Raw genomic sequence first — 27,844 nt, forward strand, 5'->3', positions numbered from 1 at the left:
TATATATATTTATATAAGCAGGCATCTAGTGATCATCACATGTTTTAAATGACTTGAAGATATATTAACGAATCGATCTTTCTTCTTTCAGCCATCCGGATCGAGCAAATCTTCAGGCAATAGGAAACGAGGCCCGAACAAAAAGTTGAAGGAGGGCGTAAAGTACAATATCAAGGCCATCAAACCTAATGGTGAACCATTAGCGCCTAAGAAGATTGCGGACAAGTTCATTCGTCAGTGTGGAGTTCTTGTGAAGGACCAACTCCCGATCTCCCTTCAAGAATGGAGAGAACCAGCAAAGCCACGTCTAGGAGTTACTTTTGGCGACGACAGACAAAAACTTCTGCTTTGGGAAACGCTCATGGAACATTTCACCCTACCAGATCATTTCACAGATGCAGATGTGGAGAAAGTCAAGGACGCTGCTCTTAGGAAGATGGCGGTTGCATTCAACAACCACAAGAATCGTGAATGGGCCAAGTACGTCAAGGAAGGAAGGACTCCAGTATTCGAGGGAACACTAGAGAAGCAAAGTGCTCATTGGGACGATTTCATGAAATTCAAGGATTCGGAATTATCTAAGGAACGGTCGAGAATAAACAAGGCCAATGGCGCAAAAAAGGATAAGTTCCATAAGCTGGGGCCAGGTGGCTATGCGGTGGGAATGCCTAAGTGGGATAAGTCTGAGAAAGAGATGGAGGATGCAGGTGTCACTCCAGAAACATTGAGCTGGCCCCCCAGGTGCAGGACTTGGTTCTATGCGCATGGGGGGAGTTGGACCCGAAGACAGGCAAAGTTTCGAAGAATGCATGTCTGGACGGAGCCGAAGATAAGCTACTTGTTGCAATAGAAGAGGCTCGATCGGGGGTGTTCCATCCCAACAGAGAGAATGACGGGCTTACGCGTGCCCTGGGAAATCCTGAACACCCGGGAAGAACACGAGGCATAGGCGCTATTCCGTGGTATGAGGGGTTTTCGGACTGGAACGCCGACTACAGAACCCGTGCGAGAAAGAAGATTGAGGAGGAGAAGAAGAGGAAGATGGAGGAGGAGCAGAGGAAGCTAGACTATGAACGCCTTCAAGGCCTAGAATCAGCGCACGCGGACTTGGCAGTCAAATTCCAGCGGCAGCATGAGTAGATTGACTCACTTAGCCAGCAAAGGGGGTCTCAGCAGCTGCAGCAGCTAGCGGATGATCCAGCATTGGATAGCACCGTCCCATCCATGCCGAGAAGCAGCGAGGGTTCCGCCCCGGGCGACGCATTGCTGGATAGCTACCCAGTGGATGACATCATGGAGAACACAAACTGCGAGCTACAATTCAAAATGAAGAACATATCCATGAAGGTGGCGGACGCCCTTGCTTTTACAAATCCCCCCGAGGCAACCTTCCATTGCAACCCAATTCCAGTGGGCTATGCTCGTGTCTTGGTTGATGAGGTGGTGGACCAATATTCGGGGCTAGAGCTTGACATTCCTAGAGGTGACGATGAGCACACACTGGGAGAGGCCAACCATCGTATCATCCTATGGAGAAAGGATTGCATCATCTTTCGAAGGCCACCGACACCGCGTCATCCGACTCCTCGTCAAAGTCCGCCACCGAGTCAGCAGACTCCCGCTCCTCCAAGTCCACCAACGCGTCAGGCCACTCCTCCTACAACTCCGGCACAGCTTCAGGCCACTCCTCCTCCTCCTCCAAGTCTGGCAAAGCATCAGGCCACTCCTCCTCCAAGTCCGACACAGCTTTAGTCCACTCCTCCTCCAAGTCTGGCACAGCTTCAGGCCACTCCTCCTCCTCCAACTCAGCCACGTCAGCCGTCTTCGCCGCCTCAGCAATCACGGAAGAGAGCCGCCTCAGCTATGGTGCGTAGCGGTACAAGTCGAGGTAGTACTGGAGGTACAGGCGGAGGCAAGCGATTTCAATATGGTCCAAGCCTCGCGCCTCTTCCGCAGAGGCCTTACGACAAGTCCGAGGAGGAAAACGTAGCCATATCGAAGGCCGAGGTGGAAGCCCATTTTGCACCGAAACCGCCACCGCCGCCAAGGGAGAAAGTGCCTGAGGAAAAGATTGAGAACTTCATTCGTATGGCTAGAGCACCAGCTCCCAAGCCTGTTGACACAGACTATGAGCGCCACATCAAGAAGTTAAATCGAGCACGTCTACAGAAAGAGGCAAGCTCGAGCTCGAGCAAATCAGCTGGCAAAAGGAGCGGTAAAACCGTTCCCCAGCTGGAAGAACAGGTGGCGCAATCAATCCCCCCGCTTGTTGTGCCAACAACACATGAGAGTAGGCGTGCCCAATATTATTGTGGGCAAACCGTTAACGTTCCCGGGTTGGGCGATGTGGTAATAACCGAGGAGCATATTGAGCAGGCTGAAACGCTCATGATCACTGTTGGACAACTCCTCGATATCGAGCCCATGTCTCCGACTAGAGAGGAGGAAGTAAAACGGAAATATGTCAGGGGCCAACCTTTGGTCGAGCTAGACGAGGTCAAGAAGCTCCCAACGAGAATGTATGAATTGCATCAATGGTACATGGACATTACCAAGATTTCCAATCGAGAGTCGCTCATGGTGAATGTCAAGAAGGATCATTACTACCATGAGAAATCTGTGTCCGTTGAGTATTCAGAACTATTTCAGCTATACAATCAAGACGCACTCGACAAATCTATCATCAGTTGCTATTGTCTGTAAGTGATTTCTTTCTGTAATTTAAGTCTCACGCTAGCTGTAGTGATCATTTTGATCAATCATTACCTGTAATTATCCTCACTATATTCTTTTCTGTGGTATTATGTAGGACGAAGATTTATGAAATGAAAAAAGGTGGACGCTATGGCATTGGGTTCATTGACCCAAATACCATTAATGAATACACATGGAAATTAGATCCATATTACGAAAAAAGTGTAGAGGAAAGCATGCTAGAGTTCTTCAAGCGCCTCAAATACAATGAAGATATACTACTTCCTTACAACTTCGAGTGAGTCACACTGTCTTGTACTACAAATTCTGTTTTTGCCTACTATCTAGCTACATGTTTTTGCTTACATATGCCCGCTTAATTAAGACATGCAAACGTGTGTGCATGCAGATTTCACTGGATCTTGTTAATCATTAAAGTTGATGAAGGAACAGTTGAAGTACTAGACTCACTACTTAAGAAACCAACTGACTACACCATCGTGAAGGGGATAGTCAACAGGTAATTTCAATCATTATTAACTATATCTCGGCCTATTTAATTAGTTCGTCATTTCATGATAACAACTATTTAATAAACCATTTATTCATTTTCTTTGTCGGCAGGCAGGGCTTGGGCAAAGTTCATCAGGGCCACTCCAGGCCCATGGAAACAAAATCTGAAATGGTATCGACCCCAGGTAAGTAATTAAGTAGTACTAGCTAGCTGCCATCTCTTTAATTATCATGCTTGATTAATTATTATCTGATCAAATTCCATTCTCGTAAAGGCCCTGAAGCAGGCGCTGGGGAATAATCTGTGTGCATACTACGTTTGCGAGAACATTCGCATGATGGCGTCCGAAAGGAGCAGATCTCAAAGACAGGAGTGGGTACGTTTGTCAGAACACTATTCACAATTTTTACACCATTATCGATATCTAGTCACACAACTAATACACATGCATATTGATCTCCTTCTTAATAGTTCAAAAAGAGGTGTGGGAGAAGCTCCTACCAGAGGACCGCATAGAAGCAATTCAAGAGGAAATAGCGGGATTTTTGCTTGACCGGGTCATAGATCCCAAAGGAGAATACTATTACCCGCTACCGCCCCCATGAACCACTTCCAATTGTTATCATGCTCTAAAGGCACCAATTAGGCTAATGCCACTGGCTCCAAAGGCACCAATTAGGAGAAATTGTAGATAGCTAGCTAATTGTATATATATATATACATGTGTGTATATGTGTGTGAATTAATTAATGGTGGTTGTGAGACGTTCGATGATATATATATATATTATGATCGGTTCTACTAGAAATTCTATTTATATATATGCATAACGTGTACAATATGTAGTATCGTAAAATACCAGCAAACAAAAAAGATTTAAATGGAAAACACAAAATTAAATGAAAAAGAAATCATAAACCCAACCCCCCCCCCCAACCTTTTAATACCGGTTGGTGTCACCAACTAGTACTAAAGGGCTCCCTGCCCCCGAAGCTGGCTCGTGCCACGTGGTTGCCCTTTAGCACCGGTTCGTGCTGAACCGGTACTGAAGGGGGGGGGCCTTTAGTGCCCACACTTTAGTGCCGGTTACCGAACCGGCACTAAAGGGCCTTACAAACCGGTGCTATTGCCTGGTTTTGCACTAGTGCAGGGGGGGCCATGAGGCAGGGGGCCGCGCCCAGGGGGTAGGACACGCCACCCACCCTCATGGACGGTGGGTGGCCCCCCTCTGGTACTTTCTTCTCCCAATATTTTTTATATATTCGGAAAATAATTCCCGTGGAGTTTCAGGACTTTTGGAGATGTGCAGAATAGGTCTCTAATATTTGCTCCTTTTCTAGCCCAGAATTCCAGCTGCCGGCATTCTCCCTCTTCATGTAAACCTTGTAAAATAAGAGAGAATAAGCATAATTATTGTGACATAATGTGTAATAACAGCCCATAATGCAATAAATATCAATATAAAAGCATGATGCAAAATGGACGTATCAGCGGGGTAGTGTTCCGCTGAGGCGCGCAAAACAACACCGCTGGACAGCGGAGGCTAGAGCAGGCGGTCCCGGCAGCGCTGGGGGAAGAAGATGAGAGATTGAAGAAGAATGCCGGCCGTTGGATGTAAATCCAACGCCTTGTTAGGCTTCGACCTACTGGCCCACATGCAGCCAATCCATTTGTTTTTTTAGTCCATTTGGTGGGCTGGGTGAAACAATGATGTAGCTCTATGCAACCCGTTTATATATATGGTAGAATTTAAAGCCCATTTGCATTTTTCTCGAAATCCGCAGACTTGCTGGGCTGGGTAAAAATATCATGTTGGACTGGACGGAGAAATGTTATAAAAACATAAAGACATGATTGCACGTCTATTACTGCATTGGTCAGTAAAATCTTTGCAAGCTTATGTATGCAATCACTAGGAGTTAACTTGCCAAGTTATATATAAACAATTATTATTATTATTTTGTAAGAAATTTCAACTTACGAAATAAAATATCATTTTAATTTGATGAGTTAATAGGACGTGGGGTATTATTATTATTTAGGCTTGACGTGGGACAGTTGAGTTGGTTCTAGGGAAAAGTACTGGGAGAAAACTCAGTTTACATTGAAAAATAAAGTGGGAGAAAATTCAGATGTAGGATTAATGAAAACGAAAAATAAAGGAAGTGGGAAGGTCTATAAAATGGTTGGACGAATGATAGGTTTAACGGAACCTTATGTTCTTTCTATTATATATATGTGTGTGTGTGTGTGTGTAATAAAATAAGATATAAATATAGGTTTAGTTTTGCATTCTTATAGAAAACATAGGTTCAGTTTTGCATTTTTATAGAAAAATAGAACTGAGATGTGCGTTGTCTTGAAAAAACAAACATAACTTGGGCTGCTGATGTTATAGACAAGCTAGGTTGGGAGGCCCAGAGGCCGCTTGATACTTGCTGGATCCAAAAAATGTTGAAGCATGTCGTGGGCTGCCCATGTTAAACAAAAAAACCTAGGCCATGGACCTAGTGGGCCCGGGACTGTCGGCCTCTCGATGAACAGTTGTCTCCCGATTCCTCTTGTTATGCTGACCTTGTTGGGAATGACAGACGGCGGCGCCGCGGAAAGAGCACCAAGGCGGAGGACGACGTCGAGACCTCGGACCGAATGAACCGGAGCGGGGAAGACGCAGGCGGAGGGGAGTACGAGGGTTGACTTGTTCGGGTGTAGGGTGGGCTGGTGGAGTTGCCGCCGCTGGACAATGTGTGGGAGTAGAGGGGTGGCCAGCCGCTGTATAGGAAGGGGACGAAAGATTGAAAAAAATAAAGAACTATAAATGGATAGGTGGTTGGTCCCATATGTCTGTGTACGAGACCTGTTGGGTCCACCTGAGAAGGGGAATATGTTGGCAGGAAGGAGATTGAAAGCACGGCAGCCGAGTGAACTAGTTTTTTTTAAACGGACAAGTGAACTAGTTACATACATAAGCAAATAGCCACTAAAAAAGCAAACAGGTTAATGCGTTCTTAAAAGAAATATTTCGGACAAAACAGATAATTATGACACATAGGCTAATGCATGAAACACTAAGATGATAAAGGTGCTTATAAACAGATAAAGTACAACATCTAGACCTTCCTGGCACGCTTGATCATGACGATGCGGCTGTCCGTGTACTCGTCGGTTACGAGAAGCAGACATGCCCTCATGTCCAAGATCTTCCTGTACATGTCGTAGCATGCGTATGCGTCCTTGGCCACGTAGGTTATGTAGGCTAGATTCAGAGGTACCTCCCACGTGTTCAAGTCCTTGGTATATTTGTCTTGTTTCATGTTGGCGTATCAGGGGTCGATGATGGTCTCGGCGAGGTCAACCACGGAGTCCTTCTCCTGCCCGTTGCCGATGATCTTGTATTGCTTCTGGATGTTGACAAGCTTGTTGCACCAGATGGCCGAATCGTCGCGTTCTTCCTTTTCCCCACCGTAGCGAAGGTGCGGTCAGCGCGGCCGATGAAATGGGTGAGTGCTCCAGAACCTCTGATGGCCCTACAACAATGGTAGAAGAGAACCTCATCCCGCACACATACCTGGGCGACGGCGATCCGCGGGTACCTGTCAGGAGACGAATGGATGGGCACAAGGTCTAAGTCCTGCGACCTTGTGCTTTCTCGTCATGTAGGTACTGCTTGAACTTGTCGAGGCAGAGCTTCACCGAGTCCGGATCATTGGTGTACATCACATTCAAATTGGTGCAGCCATAGGACTGAACGACGAACTCAAAGGGGAACTCCTTGCTGAAGTCCATATCCAGAAGGCTCCCCCTCGGATCGCCATTGGAGTCTCTTTAAGTGAACGAGTGGGTAGGCGGCGGCAGCAGTTCATTTTTCAGCTCTTGGGGAACTCAACAGTAAACTGAGTCTGTATAGGCGATAAGGGTTACTACCCATCCCTCGCCTGCTGCGCACCCGGCAGAAGATGCACCCTCGGCGCATTCAAACACCTCCATTAAGAAACCTACTCCGGCCACACGTCGGTTCACGAGCGGGTCTGTATTGGAACTTTCACACAGATAATACTACCAAGTTTGAACTGTTTGTTATGGTTGTTGTCCTCTGCATCATCATGCAGTGTTTTCCAGCTTGCAAGATTCAAACCCAACAAATAAGATCCAAATAATAAGTACAACAAAGATGCCTACACATCTCATTGATTCCCAGCTTGCAAAATTCATAACCAACAAATAAGATTCAAATTATAAGTACAACAAATATGCCTACACATCTCATTGATTCCCAGCTTGCAAGATTCAGAACCAACCCATTAGAGCCTTTTGATAAAGTCAATATCGGGATTAAATCCATCTTGGCTAGCCATGTCATACAACCGAAGAACTTGGCGAATGATCTTGACCGTCACAACATCTGTAGTTGAGTATTACTGTTTGGCACAAATAAGAAGAGACTGATTACTATAATTGTGGCACTCCTTGAACTCAACCTGCAGCTCCACTCGGATGAGGCCTGCCTGGACTTCCATGATTCAATTCATGCGCCTTTTTCTGCAATTCACCTGAAATGAAGCAAAGATTGCATCATTCAGCTAGCAAGAAGTACTTCCTCTCATGAGCTGGCAGGTCCTTTAGTAGTTGCACTAAAATTGAGGAACATTAAGGTTGGATGTCCTACTCATGTAAGGTATAACTATAATTTGCTAATCCTTAGTGCAGTTCCACTAAAATAAAGTGCCATTGTGGTGACAGTGACGACTCATCTTGCAAAGGCTAATAAATTGTTGCACGGGATTACTAGCAGAATTTGACGGAGATTTTGGAAACTCCAATCACCATTTTGTGCAGTTCTACCAAAATTGAGAGATGTTGCCCACGTGACATTTTAGTTGAACTGCACAAGACACTCATTCCAAAAAAGTGTTTTGTGCATGAGGGAGTCCTAGATTAGGGGGTATGCGGACAGCCGGACTATATCCTTTGGCCGGACTGTTGGACTATGAAGATACAAGATTGAAGACTTCGTCTCGTGTCCGGATGGGACTCTCCTTGGCATGGAAGGAAAGCTTGGCAATACGGATATGTAGGATCCCTTCCTTGTAACCGACTCTGTGTAACCCTAGCCCCCTCCGGTGTCTATATAAACCGGAGGGTTTAGTCCGTAGAAACAACAACAATCATACCATAGGCTAGCTTCTAGGGTTTAGCCTCTTCGATCTCGTGGTACATCAACTCTTGTAATACTCATATCATCAAGAACAATCAAGCAGGACATAGGGTATTACCTCCATCAAGAGGGCCCGAACCTGGGTAAACATCGTGTCCCCTACCTCCTGTTACCATCCGCCTTAGACGCACGGTTCGGGACCCCCTACCCGAGATCCGCCGGTTTTGACACCGACATTGGTTCTTTCATTGAGAGTTCCACTATGCCGTCACCGTAAGGAAGGATGCCTCGTCTCGTTGTTAAAAACAACATTACCGCTGGGGGAGCCCTGACTGTCGTCCAAACTCTCCGGCTAGGCAGTTTCATCATGACCGCCTTCGGCTGCTGCACCGATGATGACTTCTCGGGTCATCGAAAATAGCCTCCACGTCGACTCGGAATTTTCCTAGCATATGGATCCAATGGAGCTCTCATCCCTAAACGAGCTGTTGGATCGCATCGCCGCCTTGGTAGTCGCTATGGACTATGATCGGATTGGGCTTAAACCCGATCAAAGGGAGATTAACTCTCCACCGGTCACCCATCATATTGCGGTGGTGGAGGAACAATGCGGCGATTCTTCCTCTATCTTGAGGACTAACTATGTTCGGATTCCTAAGCTCTCCGAGCCAGATACCTGTTTACGGGAGGACGTCACCCAAGCCCTAAACCTAGAGTCAGGCGGCGGGCCAGACTTATCGGGCAACATCCCAGAACCCGAACTTCCAAGATTGGAAACTCCTCGGCCCCTGGGTCTCAGATCGGGTAAGGGTTCAAACTCAAATCCACCCACCCACCCAAACATAAACGATCTTTCCCACATCAGGCAAGCGCCCCAGGAAACAGTACATCATTATTGGGCCAGATTCCTCCTTGTGATGAACAAGGTTAAGGACTGTCGCGAGGAAGACGCAGTCTCATTTTTCCGCAATAATTGCACGGACAAGGGAATCCTTAACGCCATAAGTCGCCGTGACATATCACGCTTCGCTGACTTGGCGTCCATAGTACGAAAGTACTGTGCGATGGAAAGCGCCTGGAAAACCGAAACGAATTTTTGGGATAATCCGGCTCCAAATATACACCCAGTCCGAAGTAAAAGGGTGCACTATCATAAGACACCCGAGTTAATTACAAAGAAGCAAAAACCCTCTACAGGGCATGGAACCGTATTGGAGGTATGGCTCAACGGACCCTGCAAAATTCATAGTACAGCAGATACCATACCAACACAGCCTTAGAGCATGTTGGGTACTCCGGCAGGTGGCCAAAAGTGGTGAGGATATTCTCATCCCAGATGCCACAGAGCACCATCCCGGGGATAACAATATGGTATTAACAGTCTTTGAAACCTTCGCATCAAATAATAGGCGCAAGCGAACACTCCACAGCCTTGCCGAAATCTGCCACGTGGCAGCAATAAATCCATGGAGTGACACGGCTATTACCTTCAATGCCAGTGACGAACCTAAATTCCGAACAGCCCGAGCACCAGCTACACTGGTCCTCAGTCCAATTGTGGATGGCTTTCGACTCACCAAAGTACTCATGGACGGCGGCAGTGGATTAAACCTCATCTATGAGGAAACTCTTCAAAAAATGGAAATAGACTGGAACCGCATTGAGCAAAGCAGCACAACCTTCAGAGGAATTATCCCCAGTCGGGAAGCACGCTGTGCTGGGAAAATCACACTAGATGTGGTATTCGACACGCCGAAGACTATAGGTCCCCAAGTGGCCCCGTTCAGTAGCGGATACCATGCCCTTTTAGGGCGGGAGGCGTTCACGATCTTCCAAGCCATACCCCATTACGGGTACATGAAGCTCAAAATGCCCGGGCCCAGCGGAATCATCACTCTCGCTAGTGATCCGGACACAGCACTCCACGCCGAAAACAAAACAGCCGCATTGGCCCTCGAGGCATTATCCGAAGCCCTTTCGACTGAGGAACTAACTGTGCTACGCTCCACAGTGGACAGGGACGACGTGATACTTGACAAGAGATCCAAGTCCACCTCTTTTAAACCAGCGGACGAAATAGTCAAATTCCAAGTCCACCCAACGGACCCTACAAAAACAGCCTCCATCGGGGCATAGTTAAACCCCGCCGTGGATGCCGCGCTACAGAGTTCCTGCGCGAGAATTGGGACATATTCGCCTGGCACCCCTCAGACATGCTAGGAATCCCACGCAGGCTGGCCGAGTACAGCCTTAATATTCTAAAGGGATTCAAGCCGGTCAAGCAGACTCTTCGGCGTTGGGATTCTGAACCTAAGAGACAAGCTATGGGAGAGGAACTAGCCAAGTTATTGGAGGCCGGATTCCTTAGAGAAATAAAACACCCGGACTGGCTAGCAAACCTGGTGATGGTACCAAAGAAGGACAAATCCTGGCGCCTATGTGTCGATTTCAAGGACCTCAACAAGGCTTGCCCAAAGGATCCCTTCCCCCTACCCCACATCGATCGAATTATAGATGCTACCGCAGGACACGGTTCATTGTGTTTCCTCGACGCATACTCCGGCTACCACCAAATCAAGATGGCGGAGTCCGACCAAGCCGCAACGGCATTTATCACACCATACGGCCCCTTCTGTTTCAACACAATGCCTTTTGGGCTCAAAAACGCCGGTGCAACATATCAGCGCATGATTCAGAAATGTCTGGAGAAATAGATCGGCAAAATAGTAGAGGCATATGTAGATGATGTGGTCGTCAAAACAAAACACGTCGACTCTCTAATAGACGACTTGAGGCTCACATTCGACAACCTCCGAACATACGACATCAAGCTCAATCCGGAAAAATGCGTTTTCGGTGTACCAGCCGGAAAGCTCCTGGGTTTCATTGTCTCCAGTAGAGGAATTGAAGCAAATCCGGCCAAAATCCGAGCTCTGTCACAGTTGGCTATCCCAACGGACCTCAAACAAATCCAGAAATTAACCGGATGTGTGGCGGCTCTAAGCCGCTTTATCTCCCGCTTAGGAGAAAAGGCATTACCCCTTTATCGCCTCCTTCGGCGCACCGAACACTTCGAGTGGACGGACGCTGCCACAGCCGGATTGGAAGAAATAAAAGCCATACTGGCAACCAACCCAATCCTGGCCACGCCAAACATCGGTGAACCAATACTGTTGTACATTGCGGCAACTCATCAGGTTGTAAGCGTAGTGCTTGTCGTCGAACGAGAAACGGACGGACATAAATCCCCCCTTCAAAAGTCGGTATATTATGTATCCACTGTCCTCACTCCATGCAAATCACGGTACCCACATTATCAAAAGATAGCCTATGCAGTATTCATGGCATCCCGGAAGCTGCGACACTACTTTCAAGAGTGTTCAATTACAGTAGCCTCGAAAGTGCCACTTAATGATATTATAAACAACCGCGACGCCATGGGCCGGATTGCCAAATGGGACATTGAGCTCCTCCCGTTCGACATAACATACAAACCCCGGAGAGCCATTAAATCGCAAGTATTGGCCGACTTTGTCGCCGAATGGATGGAAGCCGAACTCCCTAAAGAGTACGGTGCATACTCCAATTGGATCATGCACTTCGACGGCTCCAAAATGCTGGTTGTTCTGGGGGCTGGTGTTGTCCTGACGTCCACAACTAGAGATACAGTTCAATACGTACTACAGATACTGTATACAAACTCCAACAACGCAGCCGAATACAAAGCCCTGTTACATGGTCTTCGGATGGCAGTTTCCATGGGCATTCAATGCCTGGAGGTGCGTGGGGATTCGAACCTTGCAATATCCCAAATAAATGGAGACTTTGATGCCAAGGATCCGAAGATGGCGGCCTATCGCAACACCGTCCTAAAAATGTCAGCTCTGTTCGAGGGGCTCTAATTTCACCATGTGGCTCGGGAAAACAATCAGGCGGCGGATATCCTCGCCCGCATTGGCGCAAAATGCGATGCGGTCCCCCCCAACATCTTTTTGGAGAGGTTGTTTAAGCCATTCGTGGTATGGGAAGGGGACACCGGTAACAAAAGTTCGGACCCGGCCAAAATGCCCGATACCGAACACTCTGACATAATCGGAGGCTCTGCCACCGAAATAACACCTTCAGCCCACATAATAATGGCCATCATCGCCCCGTGGACAGAACCATTCCTAGCCTACCTAACTAAGCAGGAACTTCCCGAGGACCAAAATGAGGCACGCTGCATAGTGCGGCGTTCTAAAGCCTACAGGGTCCATGAGGGAGAGTTGTATAAAAAAAGCACTACCGGAGTCCTTCAAAGGTGCATCTCCGAAGAGGAAGGGCGGAAGCTTTTGGCAGAAATTCACGCCGGACTCGGCGGCCACCATGCCGCAGCCCGGGCCCTTGTAAGCAAGGCCTTCCGTACATGCTTTTATTAGTCGACGGCCCGGGTAGATGGACAGGACTTGGTCCAACGTTGCGTCGGTTGCCAGCTTTTTGCAAACCAAAGCCACATGCCACCCATCGCCCTCCAAACAATCCCCATTACTTGGCCCTTCGCGGTTTGGGGGCTTGACATGGTTGGACCCCTTAAAGGGGGAACCCATAAGAAAAAAATACTTACTGGTCATGGTGGATAAATTCACCAAATGGATAGAAGCCAAACCTGTTAAAACGGCCGAATCTGGACCGGTGATAGACTTCATATCCGGGGTTGTAGACCGTTATGGCGTCCCCCACAGCATCATCACTGACAATGGCACGAACTTCATGGCCGACGAGGTAAAACTCTAGTGCAGCAACATGGGCATTAAGCTCGATTATGCCTCTGTCTATCACCCACAAACTAACGGCCAAGTTGAGCGAGCAAATGGTCTTATCATGAGCGGCATCAAACCAAGATTAGTGTGGTCCTTAAAGGATTCTAACACGCACTGGGTAGAGGAGCTCGACTCTGTACTCTGGGGGTTGCGGACCACGCCGAATCATACTACCGGATACAAACCCTTCTTTATGGTGTACGGCGCAGAGGCGGTTCTGTCCTGCGACATAATTCATGACTCAGCTCGAGTGCGCATGTACGAAGAAAGAGAAGCCGAGCTCAATCGGCAGGACAGTCTGGACACCCTGGAGGAGGAGCGCGATGTGGCAAAAGCCCGTTCCGCATTCTATCAGCAACAGGCTCGCAGATACCAAAGCAGAGAAGTACGGGCCAAAACTTATAACGTTGGCGAGCTAGTTCTACGCCTGCCGGAGAAGAAAAAGACCAAGCTCGAGCCCAAATGGGAAGGTCCCTTCATTATTGACCAAGTTCTGACCGGTGGAGCGTACCGTCTGTGGGATGCATCGAATAATCGACTTGAGCCGAACCCATGGAATGCAGCCAGGCTCCGAAGATTCTACGCCTAGTGCCGGACTCTATGTTCGTCTCCTTCCTCTGTCCATTTTTTGCATTTACATTATCTGTCTTTTTTCTCTTTCTTTCTTTTATTCTTTCTCAAGGCCTTCAAGGGCCAACTTGTGCCTTGCTTGCACACTATTGACGCGCTAACCGCACTCATTATACCTGGGGGCTTCTTACACAGAAGCTTAATTATTTATCTGGGCTTAATGCCCCGCACATGTGTTATTCTTCCACATGTACCTTTTCTTTGCCATTATATGCATCAATATGACTTAAGTTTTGGCCAAGCTGGGTTGCCTGGCTCTTGTATTTATGCCCTACGTTCCCGTTAATTTGGCTAGGGCATAAGGGGAGCACCTCTGCGATTGTTACTGCCGGGTCAGCCGGATGTGTACCTCAAACTGGGTGAAGCCGAAAGCTAGTGTTCTTAAGGGAATATTCGGTCAGTGAACAAAAGATGATTTTTATTTATTCTCCATATGTGCCCCCAGATGTTTTTGCTTGCGTGTCCTCTCGCAGTCCGGACATGCACTTTAGGGCATGCGTACCCAGGGAAAGGAACCCTTAAAAGAACTATTCTCCCTGGAAGATGTTTCTTACTACCCATGTAATATAACATAACTAGTTGGGTACTTGTCTGTTCAAGCCCTAATGACCCCTACGCCTGGTTTCCACGCATAACCTAGTTCTTATATAACTGACCGGGTATTCGGATACACTCCGGACTATCGGGTCCCGAGGTTGAAGCGAAAAGGTCCACCATGACAAATGATTTACAATCCGGCTAGAAGGCATTATACATGTCACTTTAATTACATAGTCATGTAGACTGACTAAATTCCTCTTCTATACCATCCAACAGGCTGTCTAGTCTACAATCCTGTTGGGAATACTTTGCGGCTAATTCTACTTGCCCATACACCAAGCTAACGGGGATCTCTTTCCCATCGGGCCCTAGAGGTCCGACCTCGGCCATGTGGTTTGGGTTAGCCTTGGTATACCGCATCTTCACCATGTGTCGGGGTGCTGATCCACGGGCACCTATGGGACCGGTGGGCCGGGTACCTTTCGGTTCGGCAGGGGCGGAGATCATGCAAAGAGCAAATCGAGGCGAAGCACGCGAGCGATTTACCCAGGTTCGGGCCGCACGGATGCGTAAAACCCTACTCCTGCTTTGTGGTTTTGTATTGATTTCTAGCTCGGGAGCGCGGAGTGCTACAGTACACACCAGCGGCTAGCAAGACCGAGCGTGAGTGTTCGAACTGGCTAACCCCCCTCTACGTTGCACACGGGCCTCCTTTTATATGCTCAAGGGGCTACCGACAGGTGGCAACGGAGGTAAAGGGCAAAAATGGAAAGGTGCTGTGGTAGGCACAGCTACCTGCTACAGTGTATCATACCTAACCCTGACGGCAGGGGACAAGGGTCTTAAATGCCCGTCTGTGTCGCCTAAACAGTGCGAAAAGGGACCGCCAGGGACGCCACCGTTCACCACGATGGCGATCTTGTCAGCGCCGCTTGCCACCGCACGTCCCTAGCTGCACAGCCTTCCGCCACGTACGCCTGGAAGGGCCCCAGAGCGACACGTTGGTGGATGTGCTGGAGCGCGGGCGCGGAGAGGTGGCTTGCCGCGGCGAGCGCCTTGCCGCGGTCGTTGTCTTGTCGCGTCCGGGAGCTTGTCGCTCACCGGGTCTTGCCGGAACGCGTGGTGCGCCGCGGCAAGTTCCTTGAAATGCCTTGAGTGGCCTTCCCGGCAAGCTCCTCTTGCCGGGGTCTTGTCTTCTTGACTTGGACACTTTGTTCTTGAATGGCTCCAAAGGAACCACGGAGGATCTTGGCGGTCACCCGTCAAGCCTTGCCGTGGGATGCTGCGACTGCCCGTGCACAAGTTCGGGATACTAGGGTACCCCTACTCTAGTACACCGACAGGAGCCCCCGAGCCTGGGCCATACACGATGCCGAGCGCTGTTGGGCCAGGCCCAAAACAGGGCACGGGCACGCGCGGCCTAGGTTACGCCGTATCTCACTCCGTATCCACCGCGCCCTCCCCTAATGGCACGCGTTGAATGCGGCGTCGTGGGAGAGGTCGTGGGGGTTTCTTTATTCAGAAATGCGGAACGTCCGCCCCCTCCCCCTTTATAAGCAGGGGAAACAGGGGCAGTTGGCCCACTCGCCCATTGCCGTTCCCAATCTCAGAAATCTCCGCCGCTCCCTTGCCTCCCCAAAGCTGAGAGAGAGAGAGCAGCGCTCCGCCCCCCATCGCCACTAGCACCACCAATGCCGTCGACCTCCTCCACTACTTCCACCATGGCTCCAAAAGCCGACAAGGGGAAGACCGTGAAGACGACCGAGGCGCAGCGGCTTGCGGTGCTGCAGAAGGAGCGGTCCGTTCCCCCCCCCCCAAGCTCGGCGCGAAGGAGCTGAGGGAGAACTACTATCTGTTCTGGTCGGCGGAGACGCGCGCGCATCCGCGCACAAAGGTTCTCCCCGCCGCCGCTTGGAAGAAGGCTCCGAATGGGTACCCCTTCTTCGCATTGTTCTTCTATTGCGGGCTCTGCCCGCCCTTCTCTGATTTCTTCTGCGACATCATGAACACCTATGGATTCCATCTCCTTGACTTCACCCACAACGCCGTCCTGACAATGGCAGTTTTCGCACACCTCTGCGAAAACTTTGTCCGAGTCCTTCCCAACGTAGCCCTCTTCCGCCACTTTTTCATACCCCGAGTAGAGAGAGGAGAGCCTCTATTCGGCGGGATTGCCTGGATCTCAAGGCCCGGCAAGAAAGAGACCTATCTGGAGGGAGAATTCCGCGGCAAGTGGGAGGAGTGGAGAGCTGATTGGTGCTGGATTGACGAGGAGAGCCCGCAGCCATTCACCGTCCGACGCCGAACCCCAGTAGCACGCGGCAGCGATTGGAGTGGCATGGCTCCGGAGGATGCCAGGCTGAAGATTGCCGTCACCAGGATCCTGCGCCTGAGGCTTGCCGGGCTTACTGTTGGCGCTGTTGGCGCAGACTTCCTTCACCGCCGCATCGCCCCCCTGCAGGAACGGGGGAGGCCCACTTGGGAGTTCAAGAACGCGGCAGACATCATGAGGCTGCGGCCAGGCCTCAATTACAACTTCACAGTCCTGGAGCTCAACGCGATGCTGCAGGAGCTGTTCAAATATGATCCCCAGCATCCCGAGGTGTTCAGGTTGCCGGGGGGCGTCGTGCCTTTGTGCAACAATTCCGCGCTCGACCGCATCCGTGCAATGATGCCGGAGTGCGACTCGCACGGGATTGTGCCTACTTGGCAGGAGCCTGCAGACGAGGTCGTGCAGCAATTCTTCGACGACTTGGTGGAAGTGCCAATCCGCCTCGACGAGAAGGACGGCCTCACCCGCGACACCACGGATGCGGAGATGGCGCTCATCGCCACTAGGCTGGAGGAGGCAGCGGCAGCCGCAGCCGCGGGCGAGTTCGGGTTCACTGTGGAGGAGGCCGATGCAGCAGAAGCGGCAAGCCGTGCCGAGCGAGGGGAGCCTGCCGGCAAGAAGGGGCTTGCCGGGCAAGACACCGAGCCGAGCGAGCCGGCCAAGGACGCGAGCGGCTCGTTGCAAATCGACTCTTCTTCCACCTCGTCTTCAGACAGCCCACCAGAAGCAGAGCCTCCATCCCCACCAAGAAGGCGTCTCCGCAAGGTTGGTGATGTGGCGGAGCGGCAAGCGGGCCAACAGTCGCCACGCCGCATGACACGCTCGACCACGGCAAACACCGTTGCCGCGGGAGCGCCTCATGCTACGACGGCAACTGGAGCGGAGTCTAGCCGGACCACCGCTTCAGTCCCTGCCGCTACTCACACTGCGCCGACAGCCGGAGCGGGGTCGTCTCAGACCGTCGCCACTGCTCCCACCAAGCGGCCAAGGGAAGCTTCTCCTCCGCCTCCTCGCACCGGGCGCGCGCCAGGCTTCGACTTCTCCATATTAAGCTCCGACGAGGAAGAAGAAGAAGAGTAAGCTTCTCTTGTTGTACTTGCATTTCTTCAACTCTTGCTGTTGGTCTTGTTTCTCACTTGCATTTCCCTGAATCTATTCCTCTTTAGGACTCTGGCCCAGAGAGCGGCAAAGAGAGCTAAGGCCCCGGTGATCATCATCGAGGACGAGCCCACTGTGACAACAGGTGGCCCGCCCGAGACAACCTTGCCGGAGCCGGCGACTTTCCTCCATGGCAGCCCCCAGCGTAAGTGTGTGAATTATTTTCCGTGGCGAGGCGCGCATGGGTACTTGTCTTTGTTGATATCTGCTTGTTGACTTGTGTAGGAGCCGAGCAGCCCCACCAGGAGCCAAGGGAGAATCCCCCGACAAGGGAGAATTCTCCGGCAAGGGAAGGCTTCCCGGTGAGGGAGAAGTCTCCGGCAAGGGAGGGTTCTCCGGTGAGGGATAGCGCCAGCGGCCCCCCGACGACGGAGACCACGACCGCAGAGCCTGGTGCAGGTACTCCCCTTGCTTCAAAAACTTCTCTCGGATCCTTCTTTTCTTGATCTTTATGGGTTTCTGCTGGATTCTGTTTGACTCTTCTCCCCTTTTCCGGCCGTCAGATCCATCCGCTGCGGAGCAGATGGAGACAGAGGTCGCCGCCGACGAAGCAGCCAGTGCTGGAGACGCCACCGGCGCAGAGGCCGCCAAGGCTGACGCCGCAGCAACTGGCGAGGAATCTGGCGATCGTACTGACGGCCCAGAAGCCGCAGGAGCGCCAGGCGCTACGCTGACCGCCGACCCATCCGCCGAAGCCGCGGCGCCAAGTTCCAAGGAGCCCCAGCCGGGCGTTTATTTGAAGGTCGGCGACGATGTCTTCATCAATCTTCCCTGGGCATCAAGCTCCAGAGCGCCGGTCGAGGGGGAGGTCTTCGACGGAGAAGTGCTCGCCTCCGCGGGGCTGAAGCTGGTCGACGCGCCAAGCAGCAGCAGCAACGAGCCCGAAGAAGAGCGGCTGCTGCGCAGGTTGATGTCGCTCTACCGCGCACGACAAGCCAAGCTGGAGTCCCGCGAGGCGCTTGTCGCGAAGGCGGGAGCAGACATTGAAAAGCGCGCGGAAGAGCTCGGGGGTTTCCACCGGGAAGCCCTCCGATCCCTGGCGGAGGAGCGGTAGCAGCTCGCTGAAGCGCGGAAGGTCTTTCTCCTCGAGAAGGCTGAAGCCGAAGAGCGCCAGCGACTTGCCGCTGTGAAGCTAGCCGCGGAAGAGGGCGAACTGGTGCAGCGAAAGGTCAATCTCGACGCCCACGAGGAGGAGCTTGCCTCGCGCGAGGAGAAGCTTGGCGGAGCCCTCAAGCAAGAGGAGGACGTTGCCGCCGCCGCCGAGGCCGCCAAGGAGGAGTTGAAGACGAAGGTGGCGCGGCTGGAGGCCGATCTCTCCGAGAAGGGCAAGGAGCTCAGCGTCGCCAAGGCCTCCAACGTGGATCTTGAGTTGAAGCTAACCACTTTGACCAAGACTCTGGACAGCGCCAAGAAGCGGGAGGCGGCCTTGAAGGAGGAAATCAAGGCCAACAAGGCACTGCTGGAGAGCGCTGCCACTGCCCAGAACACCTTCAGGGAGACTGTGACGCACTCGACAGAGAGTCTGGTGAACGCCGCCACAGATATCGACAAGGAGCTAGCGCAGCTGGGGATGGAAGATCTTGGGTATCCCTCCGACGACAACCTCTAGCCCAGCGCCAAGCTCGTCCTATTCTTCAAGGGCGTGGCGACGGCCCTTCAGCGACTCCGAGAGAGGATCCCCAAGCAACTAGCTGACAAATCGCGCGAGATCTGCGCAGGAGCCCTCGAGAAAGTGTTGATGAAGGTGGCCTTCCGCAATCCGGGCCTCCGCCTCACCAACATCCTCAGGTCCTTGCCGCCAGAAGCTGATCTGGAGGAGCTCAAGGCCCTTGTCGCACCCATTGTGGACAAGGTGAGCGGGATCAAGCGGGTCGAAGGCGATCGCGTAGATTAGGCCGCTCATTTCCTCTTTTCTTGTCACTGCCCATCATGTCATGAAAACAATCTGTTAGAGCTGCGACAAGCTATCTTTGTAATGTAACTTGATTGTGGGCAATGATTGCAACGTTACTCCCTTTACTTCATTCCTCCCTTTGTATGTTTTTGCCCTACGCTTTTAGGGAACTTGCCAGTGCAGGCACCTGAGCCGCGAGCGCTGAGTGCGGAACGTCAGCAGCCTGCTGGCGGTGCCGCTACTGGCAAGAAACCTTGTCGCAACTAGTTGCAGCTCACTCAAGTTGCTGAGCGAACTCGAAACAAAGTAAGGGCGCTAGCGGCTCACTTAAGTTGCTAAGCGGACTCGAAGCAAAGTAAGGGCGCTAGCAGCTCACTTAAGTTGTTGAGCGGACTCGAAACAAAGTAGGGGCGCAACTAGCTGTGAGTTGGTTCCTCCGCGCACAGGTTTCCCATACAAAGTGTGGTCGTTCAAGGGAGATAACTTAAAATTTAAAAAATTTGATTGCTCAAACTTTGGCAACTTAGCTTTTCTGTTGTTTGCTTCCCGGCAAGGCGAAACTTTCTTGAACGACGCCTGGCCCATACCATCCATCGTCTTCTCCTTTCCCCCCGGCAAACTTGTGGGCGAGGGGAACCTTGCTTTCAAAAGGAAGAAGAGACAATACAGATATGGAGCTTTATGGCTCGTTATTGCTTACCGTGGAGTAGGTGCTGCACAAAGTGTCAGATCATATATGCCAGAAAATAGAAAGCATAAAATTGACAAAATGTGCGGAGCACATGAGCTTTACTTATGCACGGGATCTGCGCCCGGCTTTGTACAAAGGATTACATGCAACAGTGGCAAGACTTGTACAAAAGGTGGTTGCCGGAACAGGTTCCGACAACCGCGCCTTACGGGTAAAACTTACGAAGATGCTCGATGTTCCAGGAGTTGCTCACCGGAATGCCATCTTCGGTCTCAAGGCGGACAGCGCCAGGCCTAGTGACTCGTTTCACCTAGTAAGGGCCTTCCCACTTTGGCGTCAACTTGTTGGAATTCTTGGCGGACTGAACGCGCCGAACAACAAGGTCACCTTCCTCGAGACTTCTGGCGTTAACTTTGCGGCTATGGTAGCGGCGCAAAGCTTGCTGGTAGCGAGCAGCTCGCACAGCAGCCTGAAGACGGTCTTCCTCAAGGAGCAGCGCGTCATCTTGTTGCAGCCGCTCTTTCTCGAGCTCATCATAAGCGAGCACTCGAGGTGACCCGTATACGAGTTCCGTGGGGATAACTGCCTCTGCTCCATAGACTAGAGCAAAAGGTGTTTGTCCAGTGGCTCGATTTGGCGTCGTTCTGATCGACCAAAGAACCACCGGTAGCTCCTCGATCCAGTTTCTTCCGCACTTGTGCAGCCTGTTGAAAGTTCTGGTCTTGAGCCCGCGCAGCACTTCAGCATTTGCCCTCTCCGCTTGACCGTTGCTTCTCGGGTGAGCAACAGAAGCGAAGCAGACCTTGGCGCCAAGATCTTGGACGTACTGCGTGAAGGTGCGGCTCGTAAATTGCGTGCCGTTGTCGGTGATTATCCTGTTAGGGATCCCGAAGCGGCAAACAATCGACCTGAAGAACTTGACTGCTGACTGTGCTGTCACCTTCCTCACTGGTTCCACTTCCGGCCACTTTGTGAACTTGTCGATTGCAACGTACAAGTACTCAAAGCCCCCGACAGCTCGGGGAAAGGGGCCGAGGATGTCGAGCCCCCAGACCGAGAATGGCCAGGATAAAGGGATCGTCTGGAAAGCTTGAGCTGGTTGGTGTATCTGCTTGGAATGAAACTGACACGCTTCACACTTGGTTACTTGTGCAGTTGCATCCTGGAGGGCTGTTGGCCAGAAGAAACCTTGCCGGAAAGCTTTACCGACAAGTGCTCTTGCGCCAATGTGGTGACCACATATGCCTCCATGTATTTCTGCCAACAGCTTTTGTCCATCTTCCCGGGGAATACACTTCAATTTCACACCGTTGAGTCTTCTTCTGTACAGTGTCTTGTCGACAAACTAGTACATACTTGACTGCCGGGCTACTCTCTCCGCTTCTTCTTGCTCTTCGGGAAGTCCTCTTGTCTGAAGGAAATGGACAATCTGCTGTGCCCATGCTGGAGCCTGTGGCTCGACAACAAGGACTAAAGGCAAATCTGCTGCTGCGGGAACATCCGCTTCCACGGCAAGAACCTGCGGCTCTGCCAGAGCTTGACGTTCCCCGACAAGCTTGCCGGAGCAAAACTTGTCGGGAGCTTCTGCTTCAACGGAACAAACCCTAGGGCTTGCCGGAGCATCTTGCTCCTCAGCGCTCTTGGTGTTGATCTTGGAGACTGCTGCGGGAATATCCGCTTCTACGGCAAGAACCTGCGGCTCTGCCGGAGTGTGACGTTCCCCGGCAAGCTTGCCGGAGCAAAACTTGTCGGGAGCTCCTGCTTCAACGGAACAAACCCTAGGGTCTGCCGGAGCAGACTGCTCCTCAGCACTCTTGGTGTTGATCTTGGGGACCTTCTTGGCGGCGGCTTCGGGAAGCTCTGCCGGCAAATAGTCACCAGAAACCAACTTCCTCTTCTTGCTCTGTCCAGTTGAAGGCGTTACGGATGGCTGAGTCAGCTTGAGCACAAAGATCCCTGGTTCCACAGGTAACTTAAGTGCGGCACACTTTGACAGGCCATCTGCAATGGCGTTCTGAGCTCTTGGAACATGCTCCATTTGTAGGCCGTCAAAGTGTTCTTCTAGCTTTCTCACTTCGTCGACGTAAGCTTCCATCAACGGACTCTGATAACTCTTGTTTACTTGGCGGACGACAAGCTGTGAGTCACCCCTGACAATGAGCTTCTTGATCCCAAGGTCTGCCGCGATCCGGAGACCGGCAAGCAAGCCCTCATATTCTGCAGTATTGTTCGTTGCTTGCTCCTTGGGGAAGTGCATCTGGACTACGTACTTGAGGTGCTCACCGGTGGGTGCGACAAGCAGCACGCCAGCGCCTGCGCCTTGCAGCGAAAAGGCACCATCAAAGTACATCAGCCACTCTTTGCTTGCTTCCTTGTCGGGGATGCTCGTTTCTGGAATTTCTTCATCTGGTGTTGGCGTCCATTCTGCTATGAATTCTGCCAATGCTCTGCTCTGGATAGTTGAAGTGCTTTCAAACTTGAGGCCAAAGCTTGACAGTTCCAGTGCCCACTCAACAATCCTGCCTGTCGCTTCTGGATTCTGCAGTATCCTCTTCAGCGGAAAGCGAGTGACAACTGTGATCTCATGTGCTTGGAAGTAATGGCGCAGCTTTCTCGAGGCCATGAGAAGGCCGAAAAGCAATTTCTGCACACCAGAGTACCTTGACCTAGCCCCCTGCAGAAGGGAACTGACAAAGTAAACTGGGCGCTGCACCATCTTCTTGTGTATCTCGTCGTGTATCTGCGCAGATCCATCTTTGTCAGGACCAGAGCTTGTCGGGGAAGCTCCCTGCTTGTCGCTGGATGCGCTTGCCGCGGTTGCTGGCTCATCATCTGCCTCCCTCTCTGCTACTAACGCAGCACTAACCACTTGATTGGTTGCCGCTATGTACAGCAGCAACTTCTCTTGTGGCTTAGGTGCGACAAGTATTGGAGGGGAGGACAGGTATCTCTTCAGGTCTTGCAGCGCAGCCTCCGCTTCCGGAGTCCATTTCATTGGACCTGCCTTTTTCAATAATTTGAAAAACGGCAGGGCGCGCTCAGCAGACCGAGAGATAAACCTGCTGAGAGCAGCCACGCAACCGGCAAGTTTCTGTACATCCTTGACGCGCTTTGGTGCTTCAATCTGCTCAATGGCCTTGATCTTGTCGGGATTGGCTTCAATTCCCTGCTGAGACACGAAGAACCCGAGAAGCTTGCCGGAGGGAACTCCAAACACACACTTCTCTGGGTTGAGCTTGAGGCTGATCTTGCGCAGATTTGCAAAGGTCTCGTCTAAATCTTGAATCAGGGGTTGCTCTGTCCTTGCTCTTGACCACTATATCATCCATGTAGGCTTCCACATTTCTGTGTATTTGTGGCTCAAGAGCAACATGGACTACTCTTGCAAATGTCGAACCGGCATTTTTTAATCCGAAAGGCATCCGTACGAAACAGTACGTGCCATATGGAGTAATAAATGCGGTCTTCTCCTCATCCTCTTCGGCCATGAAGATCTGATGATATCCTGAGTATGCATCAAGAAATGAAAGCAAATCACATCCGGCTGTGGAGTCAACAATCTGGTCAATGCGCGGCAAAGGAAATGGGTCTTTGGGACAAGCTTTGTTAACATCTGTAAAATCGATACAAAGTCTCCATTTCCCGTTTGCCTTGCGCATGACTACAGGATTGGCCAACCACGTGGGATGGAGCACTCCTCTGACAAGGCCTGCTGCTTCCAGTTTCTTGATCTCTTCTGCAATGAATTCTTGGTGCTCCACTGCCTGCTTCCTGACTTTCTGCTTGACGAGCCGCGCATGGGGACAAACGGCAAGGTGGTGCTCAATCACTTTCCTGGGAACACCGGGGATGTCAGACGGCTGCCATGCAAACACGTCGACATTCGCCCGCAGGAAAGCAACGAGCGCGCTTTCCTATTTAGGGTCGAGCGTGGCACTGATGGTGAAGGTACCACCAGTGCCGTCCTCCTTGGCGGATACCTTCTTCGTCTCTGGCGGAGCTGCCATCGTCTTCTTGCACTTGCCGGTGGAGCTCGATGGTGCGTCCTCGACGGCAGCGCAGCACTCCGAAGAGGTGCGCTTGCCGGAGTGGGCATCAGAACTCTTGCCGGACTTGGTCTTCTTCCCCCCGGGAGCTTCCGCGGCAAGTGGATTGCGATCTGCCGTGGCTGCTGCTTCCCGGTAGATCTTGTCGGCACAGATAAGAGCATCCTTCTTGTCGCCGGGGACAGAAATGACGCTTATCGGGCCTGGCATCTTCAGCATGTTATATGCGTAGTGAGAGGCTGCCATGAACTTGGCGAGTGTTGGACGGCCAGGTATCCCATTGTAAGGCAATGGAATATCGGCAACGTCGAATGTGACCTTCTCAGTCCTGAAGTTTAGCTCGCTGCCAAATGTTACCGGCAGCGTGACCTTCCCCTTCGGCTTGCTCCTTCCCGGATTGATTCCTTGGAATGTGCCGGTCTCTTCGAGCTCGCTGTCAGGGATTTGGAGTTTTTGGAGTACGGCGGAGGAGATCAGGTTTAAGCCGGCCCCGCCGTCAACTAGCATCTTGGTGACTTTGAGGTTGCGGATAGTTGGTGATACCAACATCGGCAAACACCCGACCGCAGTTGTGCGATCATGGTGATCCTCAATGTCGAAGATGATAGGCGTGCTGGACCACTTCAGAAGCTTGCGTGATTCGATAGGTGGTTCTGCTGCATTAACTTCCCGCACCCACTGTTTGAGTTGGCGGTGCGAGGTATGCAGAGAAGCACCACCGTCAACGCACAAGACCTCTGTGGCTTTCTGAAACTCCTGCTCACTGGTCTCAACATCATCCATGTCTTCGTCGTCGTCGTCGTCTTCATCGTTTTCGCGGCTGCGGGGAGGTCTGTCTCCTTGCCGCTGCTTAGCCTTACCGCGGCGTCCTCCTCGGCCGGTGCGCTTCTTGCCAGATTCTGCAGCGCCACCTTGGGCCCTCTCCTTGTCTCGCCGCTCGTACTCAGCCTTTTGCTGCTGGACAAGCTGCTCGACCTTTTTGCAGCTCTGGAGGTCATGGCCCTTGGTGCGGTGAATCTTGCAGTATTGCTTGTCGGAGCCGTCCTGCTTGTCGGCGGCTGCCACAGCCTGGCAGTTGGCGCACGCGGCAATCTCCTTGCCGGAGCTACCAACTTTGGCCTTCTTGGCGCCACCTTCGTTGTCAGGCTGCTCAACGACTAGCACCTCTTTGCCTTTCTTCTTCCTGTTCCGCCGCCGGTTTTTCTTTGCCGGGGCAATATCCTCACTGTCAGATCCTTCTGCTCCCGTCTTCTCTCCGGGGAGTCTCCTCCCTTCCTCAGCGCGTGCACACTTGTCGGCCAGGGCATATAGCTCACTGACGTCTCTGATCCTGCACATCGCCATCTCCTCCCGCTTCCTGCGGTTACGCACGTTCTGATGAAACGCGCTGATGACCGCGGCGGGGTGGACGTCTGGGATGTTGTACTGTACACGGCTGAACCTCTGAATATACTTGCGCAGGGGCTCTCCTTCCTTCTAGACGAGCAGATGAAGATCACTCTCTTGGCCATGAGGTTTGTGGCCGCCTGTAAAGGCGCCGACAAACTGATGGCATAGATCAGCCCAGGAGGATATGGAGTTGTCCGGCAAGTGCATGAGCTAGGACCTGACATTGGGCTTGAGCACCAACGGGAAGTAGTTAGCAAGGATCTTGTCGTCCCGCCCCCCAGCAGCCTGCACCGCGATGGTGTAGATGCTGAGGAACTCCGACGGATGCGACTTGCCGTCTTACTTCTCTGGTACATCTGGTTTGAAATTCTTCGTACTGGGCCACTGGACTTGCCGCAACTCACGAGTGAACGCAGGGCAACCTACCGCGTACAGCAAGTCGCCTAGTTCCCCTGGCGCATGCATGTCAACAGAGGGCCCAGCGCGCTGGTCTGATTGACGCCGCGCTTCTCTCCGGCGCTCGATGCGAGTACGAGCGTCTTCTTGTTGTCGTTCTTGAAGAACTTGGCGCTGATCGCGACGAGCTCGCGGATCTGACGACGCGGTGGAGTCGCTGTCGAGGTGGACCCAGCGAGTCGGCGATCTTGGCCTTCGGGGTGGAGAGTGCACAGTAGTTGCACCCCCACCAGTCTTGTCGTCTCTGGCTCGTGCCTGGCTGGCTTGCCACGGCTGAGACGTGCTCGGCTGCCGTGGAGTGTCGCCGTTGGTGAAGCCGATGAGACTCTGGATAGTGGCCCTCCAGTCGTCGATCTTGTCCGCCGCTGGAGGGTAGTCTAGGAGCAGCTGAGCTCGCGCCAAAGCTTCTGCTGCAGTGGCGGGTGGCGGTGGCGAACGGTGCGAGGAGCGGGATATGCTTGGACTTCTAACTACGTTAGAAGGAGCGGTATCTCGTCCAGGCGACCGTGTCTCGCTCGCGCCAGCAGGTTGACGTGCATGGTGGTCCTGAGCGCTCCGAGATCCACCAGCTCGATCTTGATCTAGCGAACGCATGGTACCGTGAGTACCATGACGCTGACGGTCCCGCGCCTCCTGAGATGGGCGCGGTGCATGCACGGACGCCGAGGTCTTGGAGTGCGCCCGGTCATGGTGGGAGCCGGCTACGCCGCCGATGGGCAGCGCAGCCTTGTCCTGAGACCTGGCAGCACCGTGAGTTCCCTCGTCGACGCGTGTCCTTCCGCCGGTGCCTGCCCCACCAACCGTTTGCTCCGGCGGTGGCTGGCTCGGCGTGGACGGAGCAGCTGCCTCCGAAACTTTCTTCTTCGGCGGCATGTTGATGAAGATGATGAAGATCTAGCTCGCGAGAACGCCGGATCTGGTTCACACAACTTCGACGCCCCCTACCTGGCGCGCCAAAGATGCCGGGGTGCGACTCGCACGGGATTGTGCCAACTTGGTAGTCAAAGATGCCGGGGTGCTGATCCACGGGCACCTATGGGACCGGCGGGCCGGGTCCCTTTCGGTTCGGCGGGGGCGGAGATCATGCAAAGAGCAAATCGAGGCGAAGCACGCGAGCGATTTACCCAGGTTCGGGCCGCACGGATGCGTAAAACCCTACTCCTGCTTTGTGGTTTTGTATTGATTTCTAGCTCGGGAGCGCGGAGTGCTACAGTACACACCAGCGGCTAGCAAGACCGAGCGTGAGTGTTCGAACTGGCTAACCCCCCTCTACGTTGCACACGGGCCTCCTTTTATATGCTCAAGGGGCTACCGACAGGTGGCAACGGAGGTAAAGGGCAAAAATGGAAAGGTGCTGTGGTAGGCACAGCTACCTGCTACAGTGTATCATACCTAACCCTGACGGCAGGGGACAAGGGTCTTAAATGCCCGTCTGTGTCGCCTAAACAGTGCGAAAAGGGACCGCCAGGGACGCCACCGTTCGCCATGATGGCGATCTTGTTAGCGCCGCTTGCCACCGCACGTCCCTAGCTGCACAGCCTTCCGC

The sequence above is a fragment of the Triticum urartu genome, chromosome 6A, assembly GCF_056163025.1.
Source record: "Triticum urartu cultivar PI428250 chromosome 6A, HENAU_Tu73, whole genome shotgun sequence".
Lineage (NCBI taxonomy): Eukaryota > Viridiplantae > Streptophyta > Magnoliopsida > Poales > Poaceae > Triticum > Triticum urartu.